General features: G+C 54.2%; 1 long non-coding RNA gene across 1 annotated transcript; it reads left to right on the top strand.

The window, feature by feature from the left end:
* Positions 1-10,061: 10,061 nt before the first annotated feature.
* On the top strand, positions 10,062-10,777 carry LOC122233744. Its single transcript, XR_006211436.1, has 3 exons — positions 10,062-10,199; positions 10,330-10,503; positions 10,662-10,777. It is a non-coding gene; the product is annotated as an uncharacterized LOC122233744 (long non-coding RNA).
* The last annotated feature ends 2,499 nt before the right edge of the window (positions 10,778-13,276 follow it).

Below are 13,276 nucleotides of genomic sequence, written 5' to 3' on the forward strand. Positions count from 1 at the left end.
TCGAATGGTGGATAGTTGGATCCCAGCCACTCTGGAAGAATTTGCAAAAATGGGGGAAATGCCTTCCAGGAGTAGTTTGAGATCTTAATTTAAGTCTGGATCGGAGAGCTAGTCCATACCCTTCCTACGGAATAGGGAAAGAAGTAACTTGCTATCCAGTCTTCAGAGTTCCATCTCAAGAAGTAAATAAAGTGTTAAACCCAGTTAGTTGCCTGCCTTAGCCCAGCCTCTGGCTCCACCCCAGACCTGCTTGTAAAAGATAGTGTATGGCCTTGAATACTTGGAAGTTCAGCCTGGAGACCATCCTTGGTTCAAAGGGCTGAGCATTTGGGGCCAGCCACGGTACCTTTCTGACTTCAGTGTTCTCCCACCCCCTCCAATTGCCTTCCGGAATATGCAGAGATTATCCCTCTTTCTTGCTAGCTGGGATCCTAATGTCAGAAATGGAACGAAGCTCCTGGCTGTCTCAGTGGTGGTGCTTGCAGCTCTTGATCTCTGAGTTGTAAGTTTAAGTCCCACTTTGAGTGTCAAAATTACTTTTTAAAAAATCTTAAAGAAGAAAGAAAGAAAGGGGCGCCTGGGTGCTCAGTCCGTTAAGTCTCTGCTTCTTGATTTCAGCTCAAGTCATGGTCTCATGTGAGATCAAGCCCCAAGTCAGCTCTGCGCTGACAGCTAGCTTGGGATTCTTTTTTTTTTTTTTTTTTTCCTCTCCCCCTCTCTCTCTGCTGGTCCCTGACTTGCGCGTGCACGCTCTCACTCTCAAGATAAACATTTTAAATGAGAGAGAGAGAGAGAGAGAGAGAGAGAGAGAGAGAGAGAGAGAGAGAAATGGACTACATCCTGGAATCTTGCCTGGAAATCTCAGAAATGGGCTTGACTTGCGATTCCATCCAGGAAGCAGGAGACTGGCCCCAGGGCCCCAAGAGACTCAGTTCACCCCTGATGAGCTCTGGAGGGCTCTTGGTTATATAGGTATAGGGAAAAGGCATAACACCAGGCCAAACTCTGCTGAAAGCCATGAGCATCCATGCTCTCCGCCCTTACTGAGGGAGGAGAAGAAAGGTAGTTAGCGACCCCAGATGGTGAATCCTGGAATTGCAGGCTTCAGTTGCCAACCAGAAGCTTGCTGGGGCACGGTTGTCAACCCCCTTCTCAGCCCTCAAACCAGAAGATCCTCCTAATTCAACTCAGAAAAAAAGTCCCCTTCCCGTTATGAAGGCTACCCTCCACTGTCACTTGTCCACGTCTGAGCAGAGAATCACTCAGCTCATTGCATTGGGTTGGGAAGTAGAAGGATCTTGAATCCCTCTGAAATATTAATTACTTCTTTTCAATCAGGCAACTATAATGCCATAGCAACCCATAACAAACCTTCAATTCCATTCAGGATCCCCAAGACAAGGTGGAATCCCAGACTCTGGCCCACGAGGGAGGTGGAGCCCAATTTGTTATTTTTACCAGCTGCTTTCCCCCACATACACACCCCAGTAGTCAGTCAACAAGTATCTTTCTAAAAGGGCCTTACAGAATGCCAGCCCCTCACATCTTTTTAGGACCTTACAATTGATAAGCTGATTCTCACAACAGCCTGGTGAGGTTCTGGTGTGGGGAGAAGAATTTCTTGATGCAGAGTAGGATGCTCCTATTCTGTTTCAGACAAGGGGCCAGCTTCCATCATACCGAGTCAGATGCCAGCTTGGATGCCAGGTTCAGTGACTCCTGATCTCCTGGAGCTCACAGACTGGGGTGGAGATCGGGGAGGCGGGTGGTGCCTGGTGGTATAGTTGAATGTCATAACAGAGGTGCAGTAAGCGGTCCCCAAGGAATGAGAGGTACTACTGGTGGGAGATAGAGTAGCTGAGAAGGGAAGCCGGTTGGAGAGGTTCACAACGCATCCCATGCCAGTCAGTGGCTGCCCACCGTGCTGGGAAAAGGGGGAAAGGGCGAGGGGGATAGAGTCTTCTCTGTGGTCTGTAATTAGTTCAGTCTTCCAGCCTCCGCAGGTCACAAGGGTGCAGGCAGTGTCTCTGCTTCCCCTAAAATCAAGGCCTTCCTCTGGTGGATGTTCATCCCAGGGCTTTGGGAATCAGGACACAGAGAGTGGCTGTTGTGAGTTTCAGGCAGCTCTCGCGCGGTGTAGAGTGATGTTACACTCCCGATAATGGCCAGCAGGGGCCGCCAACAGCTATCCCAAGTCTGTCTAGACCCACCCGCTTCAACTTCTCACCCCCCCACCGCTGCAACTTGCCAGTCTTGTTCTGGAAATCTTTCCTATTGGCTATATCTTTCAATAAAATAAATAAATAGATAAATAGATAAACAAACAAACAAACAAACAAGTTTGAAACTCTCACTGCATATATATATGTGGGTGATGTGTGTGTCCCAGGCCAGTTACCTCTCTGGGTCTCAGTTTTTTTCATGTGTACAATGGGCATAACAGCCTCCGCCTTGGGAGAGGACAGATGTAAAGTGGCTGCCACAATGCAAGGCACACAGGAAGTGCTCCGAAAATGTTCCCCTTTGGGTCTGGGTCGAAGAGGCTCTAGCAAGGTGCCCTCTGGGCAGTGGATGTTTAATCTCTGCCTCTGGATATCTGGTGTGCCCATAACTGACCTCAGGTCCTCCAGGGCATGGGACGTCCCAGGGCTTCTGGATCCCCAGGTATTTGGTATGGATTGTGTGTCCTCTTCCTGCTGCCCACACAACCATTGGTGGCATCTTGCCCAGCCCTGTCTGTGCCACCCACTTCTCTTTTCCTCTTCTTCCTCCATTTCCCCCACCAGGGTGCCGAGGGCTTTGCTATGGACGCCACATCAGGGGGCCAGGAATAAGTAGCCCATCACCAGAGTGGGGACGAGCTTGCAAAAGGCAATGCAGACCTTAAGAGTGGGAGGGAGTCTTGCTAGCCACCCCAGTAGCCCCAAAACCCAATATCCATTGCTGGAGACCCTCGTAAACCGATTATGCCTTGGACTGCTCCTGTAGACCCGGACAGGCAGGGATGAGGGGCCAAAGGGGGAGAGAGTGGAGGGAGGCTATAGACAGTGGGAATATACGTATGCCCTGTGGGCTGTGTGAGGCACTTGAGTTGTTGTTTAGAGACAGAAAGAAAGGAGAGAGGGGTGTCCCTGCTTGAATCGGCGACCTGGAAGAGGGCTGCGTGTGCGGGCGTGCATGCACGCACCCACACCCTGGGCCGAGGGAGCACTCGCAGAGTGGGGTTGGGGCAGAGACAGAAGGGATGGGGGGCCGTGGAGATCATTAGGGCGGCTTGCTGGGAGACTTCAGGCAAGACCAGTTTGGCCTGGGCTGGGTAATATCCATCTCACAGGCCCTGTATAGACTGGAGCGGGTGACCCACATAAAAGCGCTTTGTGAACCACGGCAATGTTGCTCAGGGCATGCCCTGGCCATGGCCCCTTCCCCGGAATGCAGGGAGGCCCCAGGCCCCGGTCCGTTTTCTGCCCCTCCCCTGACACACACAGCAAAGGCTCTTCGCCCCCAGCCCTGCTTGGCTCCAACTGCTCAGCTCCAAGCCTCCCCACCACCATCTTCTGCTGCCCTCCGCGTCGGGGTTTAGCCACACTGGGCCCACGATGTGCACTCTCTCTCCTGTCTGAGGTCACCACCTTCAGGGTCACAGCTCACACGCAAAGCCTGCTTTGCCCCGAGCTGTCTCTAGTGCCTGCCGTGAGAATTGAACTCTGACAGCACCGAAGTGCCCCAGCCTCCTACTTCCTGGGCCAGATGGCCAGATGGGCCCTATTCCACGCTTCCTGGGGGAGGAGGAGAGATAGTATGGAATTAGGAGAAGTGGGGTAGCTCTTTCCTCTCCACTGTGTCTGGGGCATTTGCCTAGTCACTTCACCCCCACTGCTGAGATTTGCCTCCTTTTAATTTTCAGAAAGCTTACTCATAATTCAAAGCTTTATCCTGCACTCGTGGGCTGCCACTCCGTGCTCCAACCACGATCCGCACCACAGCGGCCGTTTGTGAACCCTCGGCCCGCAACAGTTCCAGTCCCTTCGCCCGTATACATGCCTTTGGTCCTCATAACAACTCGCCGAGAGGCGGACTACTATGACCCCATTTTACAGGTGAAGGCACTGGGGGCCACAGAGACTAAGACATTTGCCCAGAGGCATTCCACTGCTAGGTGATGGAGCGGCGATTTGGCCCCAGGTCGTGCGGCCTCGGCCTTACTTCATAGGTACTATTTCTGGCTTTCATTTCTTCATAGATGAAGAAATGAAAGGTTAGACGAGCTCAGTGACTTGTCTGCCCAGGATCGCACAGCAAGCAAGTGGCAGAGCTAAGCTTTAGCAGGTTTTGTTAGTAAAGAAACTTGCTTAGTTTTCTATAAATTGTTCTCCAGTCTACAAAAATACGATAACTCACAGAAACTGCTGCACTTACATAACATTTAAATGCGACTGAATTTAAGACAGTGCATAAAATTATCAGCATTACAAGAAATTAACTTCTAGACACAATTTGTAGTCTTTCTAGCTAATCCTTCGCTGTTATCCGTCACAGCTTAAAGTAATCTTGAATTTGTCTAGGCTTGATTAAAATACTTTTGCGAATGGGTCCTAAATCTTTTATTAACTTGGCATCCGACCCTGGGCTTGAGAACAGCTGAGCACTTCTCAAGAGTGGCTAGCAGTGAAGCCCTAAGGCAAGAACCTGCTGGCTTTTAGAGACCCCCTTCCTCCTCGAGTGCAGAAAACCTGGCTACTTGGCCTTGGCTTTTCTCATCTACAAAATGGGAGGTTTGGGAATTGGAATTCGTTTCCTGAATTCCCTTCCCACTCCATCAAAATATGTATCCAAGCTGACAACTTCCCACTCTGCTCATAAAGGGGCTAATAACCTTTCTTTTTTTTTTAATTTTTAAAAAATGTTTTTATTTACTTTTTAAGGAGAGAGACAGAGCATGAGCGGGGGAGGGGCAGAGACAGAGGGAGACACAGAATCCGAAGCAGGCTCCAGGCTCTGAGCCATCAGCCCAGAGCCCGATGCGGGGCTCGAACTCACGAACCGTGAGATCATGACCTGAGCGGAAGTCAGATGCTTAACCGACTGAGCCACCCAAGCGCCCCCCAAAACCCTCAGGCTTCCGGCCCCAAGTCCCCAACAGGGATTTCCAAGAGGTGGTATCTTGGTAGATCGTTCTTGAACTATTAACTAGTCCATTCGAGAAGTACCTACTCCCACTACTGTGAGGTTCTTTGAAGATAATGACTATATCTTATTGACTACTGTAACTCCAGCACCTAAAGCCGTGCCTGCCATCAGGTGGGTGATCGATTACACGGTTCGGACCCTGGGGGCAGGACCGTATAGTGGTAGTTGGAAAGTCCTCCGGTTCATTGCAGCGTACAGCCAAGGATGGGAATAGGTAAGGGATCATCATCAGACGATGGGCCTGGCGTGCAGACGGGTGAGGACTGCCAGGCTAGTTAGTGGATATCTGCCTCTCGATATCCGGATATCCTCTCTGCAGAGGAGCCAAGGACCCCGGGGTAGGGCAGGGAGGGGACGGGGGAGGCTTTGCAGAAAAGGAACGGCCAGAACGGAGTCCCACCTGGGACTGTGCCAGGCAGAAGAGTGGAAGACGCTCATTCCAGATAGAAGGGACAAGCAAGGGCTGGGGTATGAAAGTGCAGAGCTGTTCGGGAGGCCACTGGAATCTTAACAGGCAGAGGGTCAGACAGGTACGTTGAGGGAAGAACCTGCCCACGAGCAGGTGATGTGGCTAAAGAGAGTGGGTGGAAAAGCAAACTTCCAGGACAGGGGAATGATAAACTGATGGTCGGTACATCCTCATCCAGGGACAGTTCTACTCAGCAATAAAAAAGAACAAATGGCCGATGTGCCTGGCAATACAAAAGAATGTCAAAAACGTTATGCTGAGTGGAAGAAGCCAGACAAAAAGAACCGACTGTTTGATGCCATTTATACGAAGTCGGAAACAGGCAAAACTAATCTACAAAGATCAAATCACTAGTCATTTGGGGCCAGATGAACTGGAAAGGGGCAGGAGCGAACCAGCTCAGGCGATGGAAATGTTCTGTGTCTTGACTGTGGGGGTGGTTACACATTTGTCAAAACTCATCCGCCTGTACACTTCAAATAGGCGAATTTTATTGTGTTTAAATTATACTCCTATAAAATTGTGTTTGAAGGCTTTGTGTGTTTTTTTAAGTGGGCTGTGGTCACATTGTGAGCGACCTCAAACGTTATGCTAAGAAGTTTGGGTTTAATCCAGGAAATAATGGAAGGCTTGTTAGCCAAAGTTGTTTTTTTTTTTCAGTTTGCTTTGGTTTGGCTCAGTAACAAGTAAAAATCCAATTTAAGACCAGATGAAGCAAAAGAGAGGGGTTCTCTGAAGGGTCCTGGGACAACTCACAAAATTCAAGGAAGACTCGGGGCCGGAAGCCTGAGAATCCTTCTCTCAGCTTCGTCTCCCAATAGCCCCATGACCTAGCCCTGGTGTTTCCCCCGTAGCTGAGGACATCATGATCAGAGAAGCAAAGCGACTTGTCTAGGGACACACAGCCAACGAGCGATTATGCCAGGCTTGGAACCCGGGTCATTCTGATACCAGTGCCTGTGTCTTGACCACCAGACCTGGAGGAACAGGGAAGAGTTTACTCAAAAAGGCCTCTAGGAGAAACAGAGCCAAGCAGATGGAGGGAGAATGGAAAGGGGGGAGGGGGCGCAGAGCATGGCGAGAAACCCCACTCAGAGTCAGGAGTAGCTGACAGGCCAAGGGACCGAGAAGTGATCGAAGGGAACTCCGAACTGCAGATGGCCTGAATCCCGAGGGACAGAGACAGGGTGGCTTCCCAAGAAGCTGGGACCGCTTCTCCAGATCTGAGACAGTCCTGAGCTTGCGTCTCAGCCCCACTAGCCTTGGGTAGTCTCATAATTTCTCTGAGTCCGTTTCCTCAAACGCAAAAGCAGTTGATGATGCCTGAGCAATCACTGAGCAGTGATTATCAGTTATTAGTAAATAAATAGATAAGATACTCGGCAGGGCTGTGAGGACTGCGATAATATTTTGTGATTGTGATAATAATATTCAGTGCTTTCTGCCTCCTTCCCCAGCCTGCTCACCCCATCAAGCATTTTCTCTTCTTCTGCCAGGAAGGAGGGTAGAGGAACACCATCCCTCAGCACGTGACAGTTCCTGGAATGAGTGAGTGAGTGGAGAAGAGTGAGGGACTGAGAGTGAAAGCCCTGGGGTTTGTAAGGGCAGTTTGGGTCCTCAAAGCCAAGGCTGTACGAGGGCACATCATTTGAGCTCTTTCAGGCACGGGGTCATCAACAGTGGGCTTGTGCCTAGATGAAATAAAAGATAGCCTGTTTGTGGGCACCCAGGTGGCCAGCCAGTTAAGCATCCAACTCTTGATTTTGGCTCAGGTCATGATCTCACGGTTTGTGAGTTCGAGCCACTACTTGGGAGTCTCTCTCTGCTCTGCCCTCGCTTGAGCAAGGGCATGCTATCTCTCTCTCTCTCTCTCTCTCTCTCTCTCTCTCTCTCAAAATAAACTAACTTTAATATATATATGGTCCATTTGTTGGGATTTGATATCTACATCTGATATCTACATTTGATATCTACACTGATATCTACATCTCTCCTCCCAATCTGCACTATGGAATTTTATCATAGCAACCTCATTTCTTTTTCTTGAGAGTCTTGGCTCTGTGGGAACGCAGTCCCGTCTCACTTGGCTGCTGAACCATAGCAGAAACTTCAGTGACATTGACATTGAGTTTCTCATCCCTTCCCCCAAGGGAGAAGTGAGGATGGGGGCAGAGGGTGCATCCCTGAGTGGAGGGGCTCACATCATTGTGTGCCAGAAGCTGCCCAAGGGCTTCAGCTATATCATCCTACTCAACTGCTCACAACAACCCCAAGGCTATAGGTGTGGTCAGCTCCATTTCACAGGTGAGGATGCAGAGGCTCAGGGGAGATAATGCCCCTTAATCAGGGTCACACAGCCAGGAAGTAGTAAAGTGAGGATTCCTACCCAGAAGCCCCTGCTCTTCCTACTGTGTCCCTTCTGGGGGGTGGGGGGGCAGGGAGACAGGGACTGGCATGAAAAAGTTTCAGTCCGCTTTTTACAACCCCGCCACAGAAAAGCAGCACCATTGGGCAGGTAGAGGGGCCCTGACAGGCCGCACGGCCAAAGCTCTGTGACCTGAGGCAGCTCAAGGCCTGAGTTCATCACTGAGGCAGCCAAGGCCCACCACACTTTAGAAAGTTCTGCAGGTCTCCCATCAGGGTCTCCAAGGTGGCTACACAGGCCGTGAAAATCTCCAGAATGAGCAGTAGGGCTTGCAATCCTAAAGGCAGAAACCTTAACTTCACCCATGCCCCTGCCAGCAGCCCTGAAGCCAGGAGTAGGGCTGCTGAGGCCCCGGCTGAGGGGGGGTGGGGGGGAAGCGCACCTGGTCTCTCAGCACAGCCCCCTCCCAACCCCAAGAACAGTCCCTGGGCGAAGCTCAGCCCCTTCTCAACCCCAGAGACTGTCCCTCCCTAGAATCTTTAGACTCGAAGCAAAACGTGACCCTCCTCCCCGGTGCCTCCAGCCTCCGCCGCCCACACCTCTGGGCCCCTGGCAGGAACTGTGCCCCGGGGTCGGGACAGCTGGCAGTCCATGGGCTTCCACCCCCGCTTTCTCCCTGTTCCCAACTCCCAGGTTAAGACACAGGGGCGGGAGGAGGCCGAGCTGGGGTGGGGGGACCTTAGCGGGGAAGGGGGCATGGATATAAAGAGCCCCGGGGGATCCTGGACAGATGCCCTTCCGCTGTGCCGCTCTGTGCCTGCCCAGAACCATGGTAATGTCTGATGGCCAAGTCCGGGACCCCTGTCAGCTGTGCTCTCCAGGAGCTTGGGGACGGAGGCTGGCACCAAGGGCCCTTCCCCAGGCACTAAGGGCATGAAGGAGTGAGGCCAGGGCAGCCCCTTCTGCCAATCTGATGGCCAGAACAGCTGCCAGGGTCTCCTGCCCCTGCTTTGGGCAGGGAGGATGAGGGGCGTGCCTGGTCAAGAGAGGGCTGAGGGTCCCAGAGGCCCTGGAGGGTGTGTATTAAGTGAATGGGCATCACAGTCTGTGAGTCACCAGACGTGCGCGTGGGTCGCCAGCACAAAGTTCTCCGTGCACAGCTGGGGGCATACGTGGGGATCCCCGGGCGGGCTTTCCAGGATGTGGCCACATTAGGCATTCACGTAACATGTTTTATTGAGCACCTGCGAAGCGTCAGGCACTGTTCTAGGTGCTTGTGCTACACCCGTGAGCAAAACAGGCAAAAGGCCCAGGGGTGATGGTGCTTCCACTGGCCGGGGGCGGGGCGTGCCTCTTGGGAGAGATGAAGACAATTTTTAAAAGCACAGAATATAAAGGTTAAAGGTGAAATGGAGGGGGAAAGTAGAACCAGATGAAGGGATGGGCTGCAACTGTAAACAGGGGTAGGACCCATTTAGGAGGTTGATTTTGAGCTGATGCCCGAGGCGGGGAGGAAGTTGGCCCTGCGGACCCCTGGAGGAAGTCTTCCAGGCAGAGAACGGCCTGTCTGGCATTTTTGAGGAACAGCAAGGAGGCGAGAGAGAGAGAGAGAGAGAGAGAGAGAGAGAGAGAGAGAGAGAGAGAGAGAGAGAGGGAGAGATTGGAGGGGGGGGAGCTGACCGCTGGCTCCACGCAGTCCTCCCGGTCCATCCGAGGGCGCGCGTCCCGGTTCATCCCCGCCAGCCGCGTTTCCCGGTGCTTTGCGCGCGCAGGCGCATCACTGCGGGTCCAGCTGCGCCCCTCTCGGTCGGGACACCCGGGCACCGGGAGGTCCCTGACGGCCTCGCGCGCCTGTGTGCGTCCCACAGGCAGACGCGCCACTGAGCTTGAGCGCCGGCGCGGGGCTCGCCCACCCGGCCACGGGGCCCCCCCCCGCGTGGGCGTCACGTGACACGCCCCTCCCCCGCGGCTCTGTCTGCCCCCCCCCCCGACGCCGTCTCTGCGCTGCGCGTGCGCACTGGTCCTGGTGTGCCTGGTGCCGCTGCTGCTGCTGCGGCCCCGGGGCGCCCTGGGCTAGGAAATGCGGCTGCCGCAGCCCCCCAGGCCCAGGGCGGCAGATTGGCTCTCCAACTTCGCCCACTTCAACAAGTACCTGGAGAAGCTCTTCAACAGCAGGTGGGCGGGGGGGAGAGAGCGGGAGGGAGGACGGAGGGGGTGGGGGTGGGGGAGGAAACGGACGCCACCCGCACCCCCACCCACCGCTCCTGGCCGCCCCGTGATCTGTGCAAAGACGTGTGTTCCCCAGCGTGAAGTCTAAGGACCCCAAGAAATCTAAAAACGTTAAAAACCCCAAGAATGCCGCGAACACCACAAAAAGTCCACCAGCAAACACCGTGAAACCGCTACCAGAGAATGCTAGGAAACCTCCCCAACAGAACACCGGGAAACCATAACCACTGACCTCCTCCCAGGGCCCCAGGTAGGAGAGCCTGGGCAGGCTGGCACCGATCGATCGATCGATAGGGAGCTGCAGAACTGGGGGCAGGTTGGGCTGGAAGGAGAGGAAGCCCCTGGGGTGGGGGTGGGGATACCGGGGCCGCAGGGACTTCCTTCTCCAGGCCGGGCCTTGACCTCTAGATGCCTGGCTCAAGTCTCCTCGCCCGCCGACCCGCTTTATATTCCGCGAGGAGCCTTAACTCCTACCTGCCCACCTCCCCCACCCCCAGTGAGAACAATAAAGAGAAATCTTTCTACGGCTTTGGTGACTTCTGGGGGGTGACTTCTGGGGGCCATAGGCTGAAGGGGACCTGTCCTTCAAGGGGGAGAGGGGACCCTGGAGCGCCTACTGCGAGTGAAAAAGACTCCCCTGCGGTTCTTCCCCGCCTTCTCCCTGCAGCCCAGCCACCTGCCCTCACCTTACACACATGCACCATTAGGGGGGGCTCTAACTAGAGGGCGAGCAGAGGTGAGAGGAGTCGGTCCCAGCAACCTCAAAGGAGGGGCTTCAGCCATGACCCCCCCTCCCAAACACACACACACACACACACACACACACACACACACACACCCAGATGCTTTGATGCTAGCCCAGATGTCCGTGTTGGCACAGGAACAAGCCGCAGTGCCTTTGCCTGCCCCTCAGGGTAAAGAATGTGTCCTGCCTTTCCTTGCAGGTCTGCCTCAGCCCCTCTGGCGATGAGCAGAGCAGGGGAAGAGGCAGGAGCCCAGCCTGGGGCCTGTCCCTGAGAAGCTGGGTGCCAGGGTGCCACTCTCCTCTGGGGGCTGGTGGCCATCAGAAGGCCTGGGCAGGGGCAGGGGCTGTCAGCAGCAGACGCATCTCTCCTGAGCCAATTCTCACACACAAGTGTGTCCTGAGCAGGATCCTAATTCCCGCCCCGGGGAAGTGTCTACCTCTCTCCCTGTTCAGAGCCTATCCCCTTAGCTGCCAGAGAAAATTCTGGGGCTTCAGCCTCCGTCATCCAAACTCAGACTTTGTTCTGCTGAAACCAGCCCCCTCCCATCCACCCACTTGGGTTTGAGAATCACCTTCAGCCATGCCTTTGCCTCATAGCTGCCACACACACACACACACACACACACACACACACACACTATCCCATCCCACCTACTCAAGGTGTCCAAGAAGGGCAAGGGCTGGAGAAGGCCACTGGGGCCCACTGAGACTCGAGACTTATCCTCAGTGCAGGCCTCCCTGGGGCAGAATCTGGGTGCTCAGCCTCATGGAACCAGAGTGTGGAAGCCGAAGACCGGACTCCTGGGGGTGGCTGGAACTCTCGGCTAACCCAGCCTCCTCCCAGAAGGCCGACTCCCCCTGCGGCCTCCCCTCCTGCAGCTGCGTGAGCAGCTCCTACACCAGGATTTCACTACTTCTCAGGACAAGTTCTCTTTAAGTTTCTGGTCCGTCCAAGACGCTTCCTTCTCATCACGGAAAGCCTGCCCTCCAGAGCCCCATCCAGGAGCCACGCGGAGTTCACCGTCACCCTCTTCCAGAAAGTGCAGCTTCGTGTGTTTCCCCTCTGCTCATCTTTCTAGCATGCTTCGTGGATGCAGCTGGTTGGCCAGGAGCTGCAAACCAGTCTGCCCCTCAAAGGCTCCCATTTACTAAGCATTTACCTGGTCGAGGACCATGCTAAGTGTTTTATATGTGTTCACATCACGCTCACGACAACCCTGTCATCCTTCCCACTCTACAGATGAGGAATCTGAGGCTCAGAGAGGTTATAGCCCTGCCCCAAAGCACACAGACAGAAAGTGGCAGATCCTGGAATCAGACTCAAGTTCATCTGATTCTATAGCCAATGCCGTAGCCCTGTATTACTAGCTTGTTGTCTGCGCAGGACCTTGGATAAGCGGCTGCACCTCTCTGAGCCTCGGTTTCGTCCTCCGTAGAGTGAGGCTAACAGTATCTCCCTCACAGCGTTGTTGATTGCGCCTGGCACACGGTAAGCTCCTTTTCCCAACAGTCTGCACATGACCCCATCTCCAGATCCTTCCCTGTCACAGTCCCCCTCCACCGGCCATGCTTCTGCCGGGCCCCGCGCCCCCTGATGAGCCGTGTTCCTACTGAACATGCACAGTGACACGTCTCTGACCTGTCCAGGGAAGGGTGGCTCTTAATGCCGCTGATACAGCACCAGTCATGACTTAGCACCAGTCATTCCTCAGGGCTGGGCCGTTGCCCCTGCCCACCCCGCCCCCCCCCCTGCCCCGTGTCAAGGACACTTTAGTATAAATGAGTACTTCACCTATTGCCTGGGTGTAGGAAAGAATTGGTGGAGGAGAGGATACGTTTAGGGGCAGGGCTGTCATCAGACTGTTGACCAGGAAAGTCAAAAGTGCTGAAATGGGAAAATTCAAGCCTCACTGACTTGCTGAATGGCCTTGAAGGAGTCCCTGCCTCCCCTGGGCCTGCCCCTCTGTGAAGTGGGGAGGAGGAGCTGAAGGGCTCTGAAGACCCCACAGACCTTCTGGATCGTTGGCAATACCTTCCTTTCCCTTCTTCGCCTCCCTCCCCTCCCCCTTTCTCTCCTGAGCATTCGGCCGGCCTGCTCCTCCCCTCCCCCCGGCCCCCCCTAGGGGTCCACAGAGACACACAGAGAAGCTGTGACTTTGATTTGCTTTATTTAGTCTGCGGAGGAGCAGCGGGGAGCAAGCTTTGGCCATTGCCAAGGGCGCAGAGGGGAGAGCTGGGCCGGCACTGCCCTTGGAGCCAGAGGAAGCAGGCGGTGGCA

The sequence above is a fragment of the Panthera tigris genome, chromosome E1 (genome assembly GCF_018350195.1).
Source record: "Panthera tigris isolate Pti1 chromosome E1, P.tigris_Pti1_mat1.1, whole genome shotgun sequence".
In the NCBI taxonomy this organism is placed as follows: domain Eukaryota; kingdom Metazoa; phylum Chordata; class Mammalia; order Carnivora; family Felidae; genus Panthera; species Panthera tigris.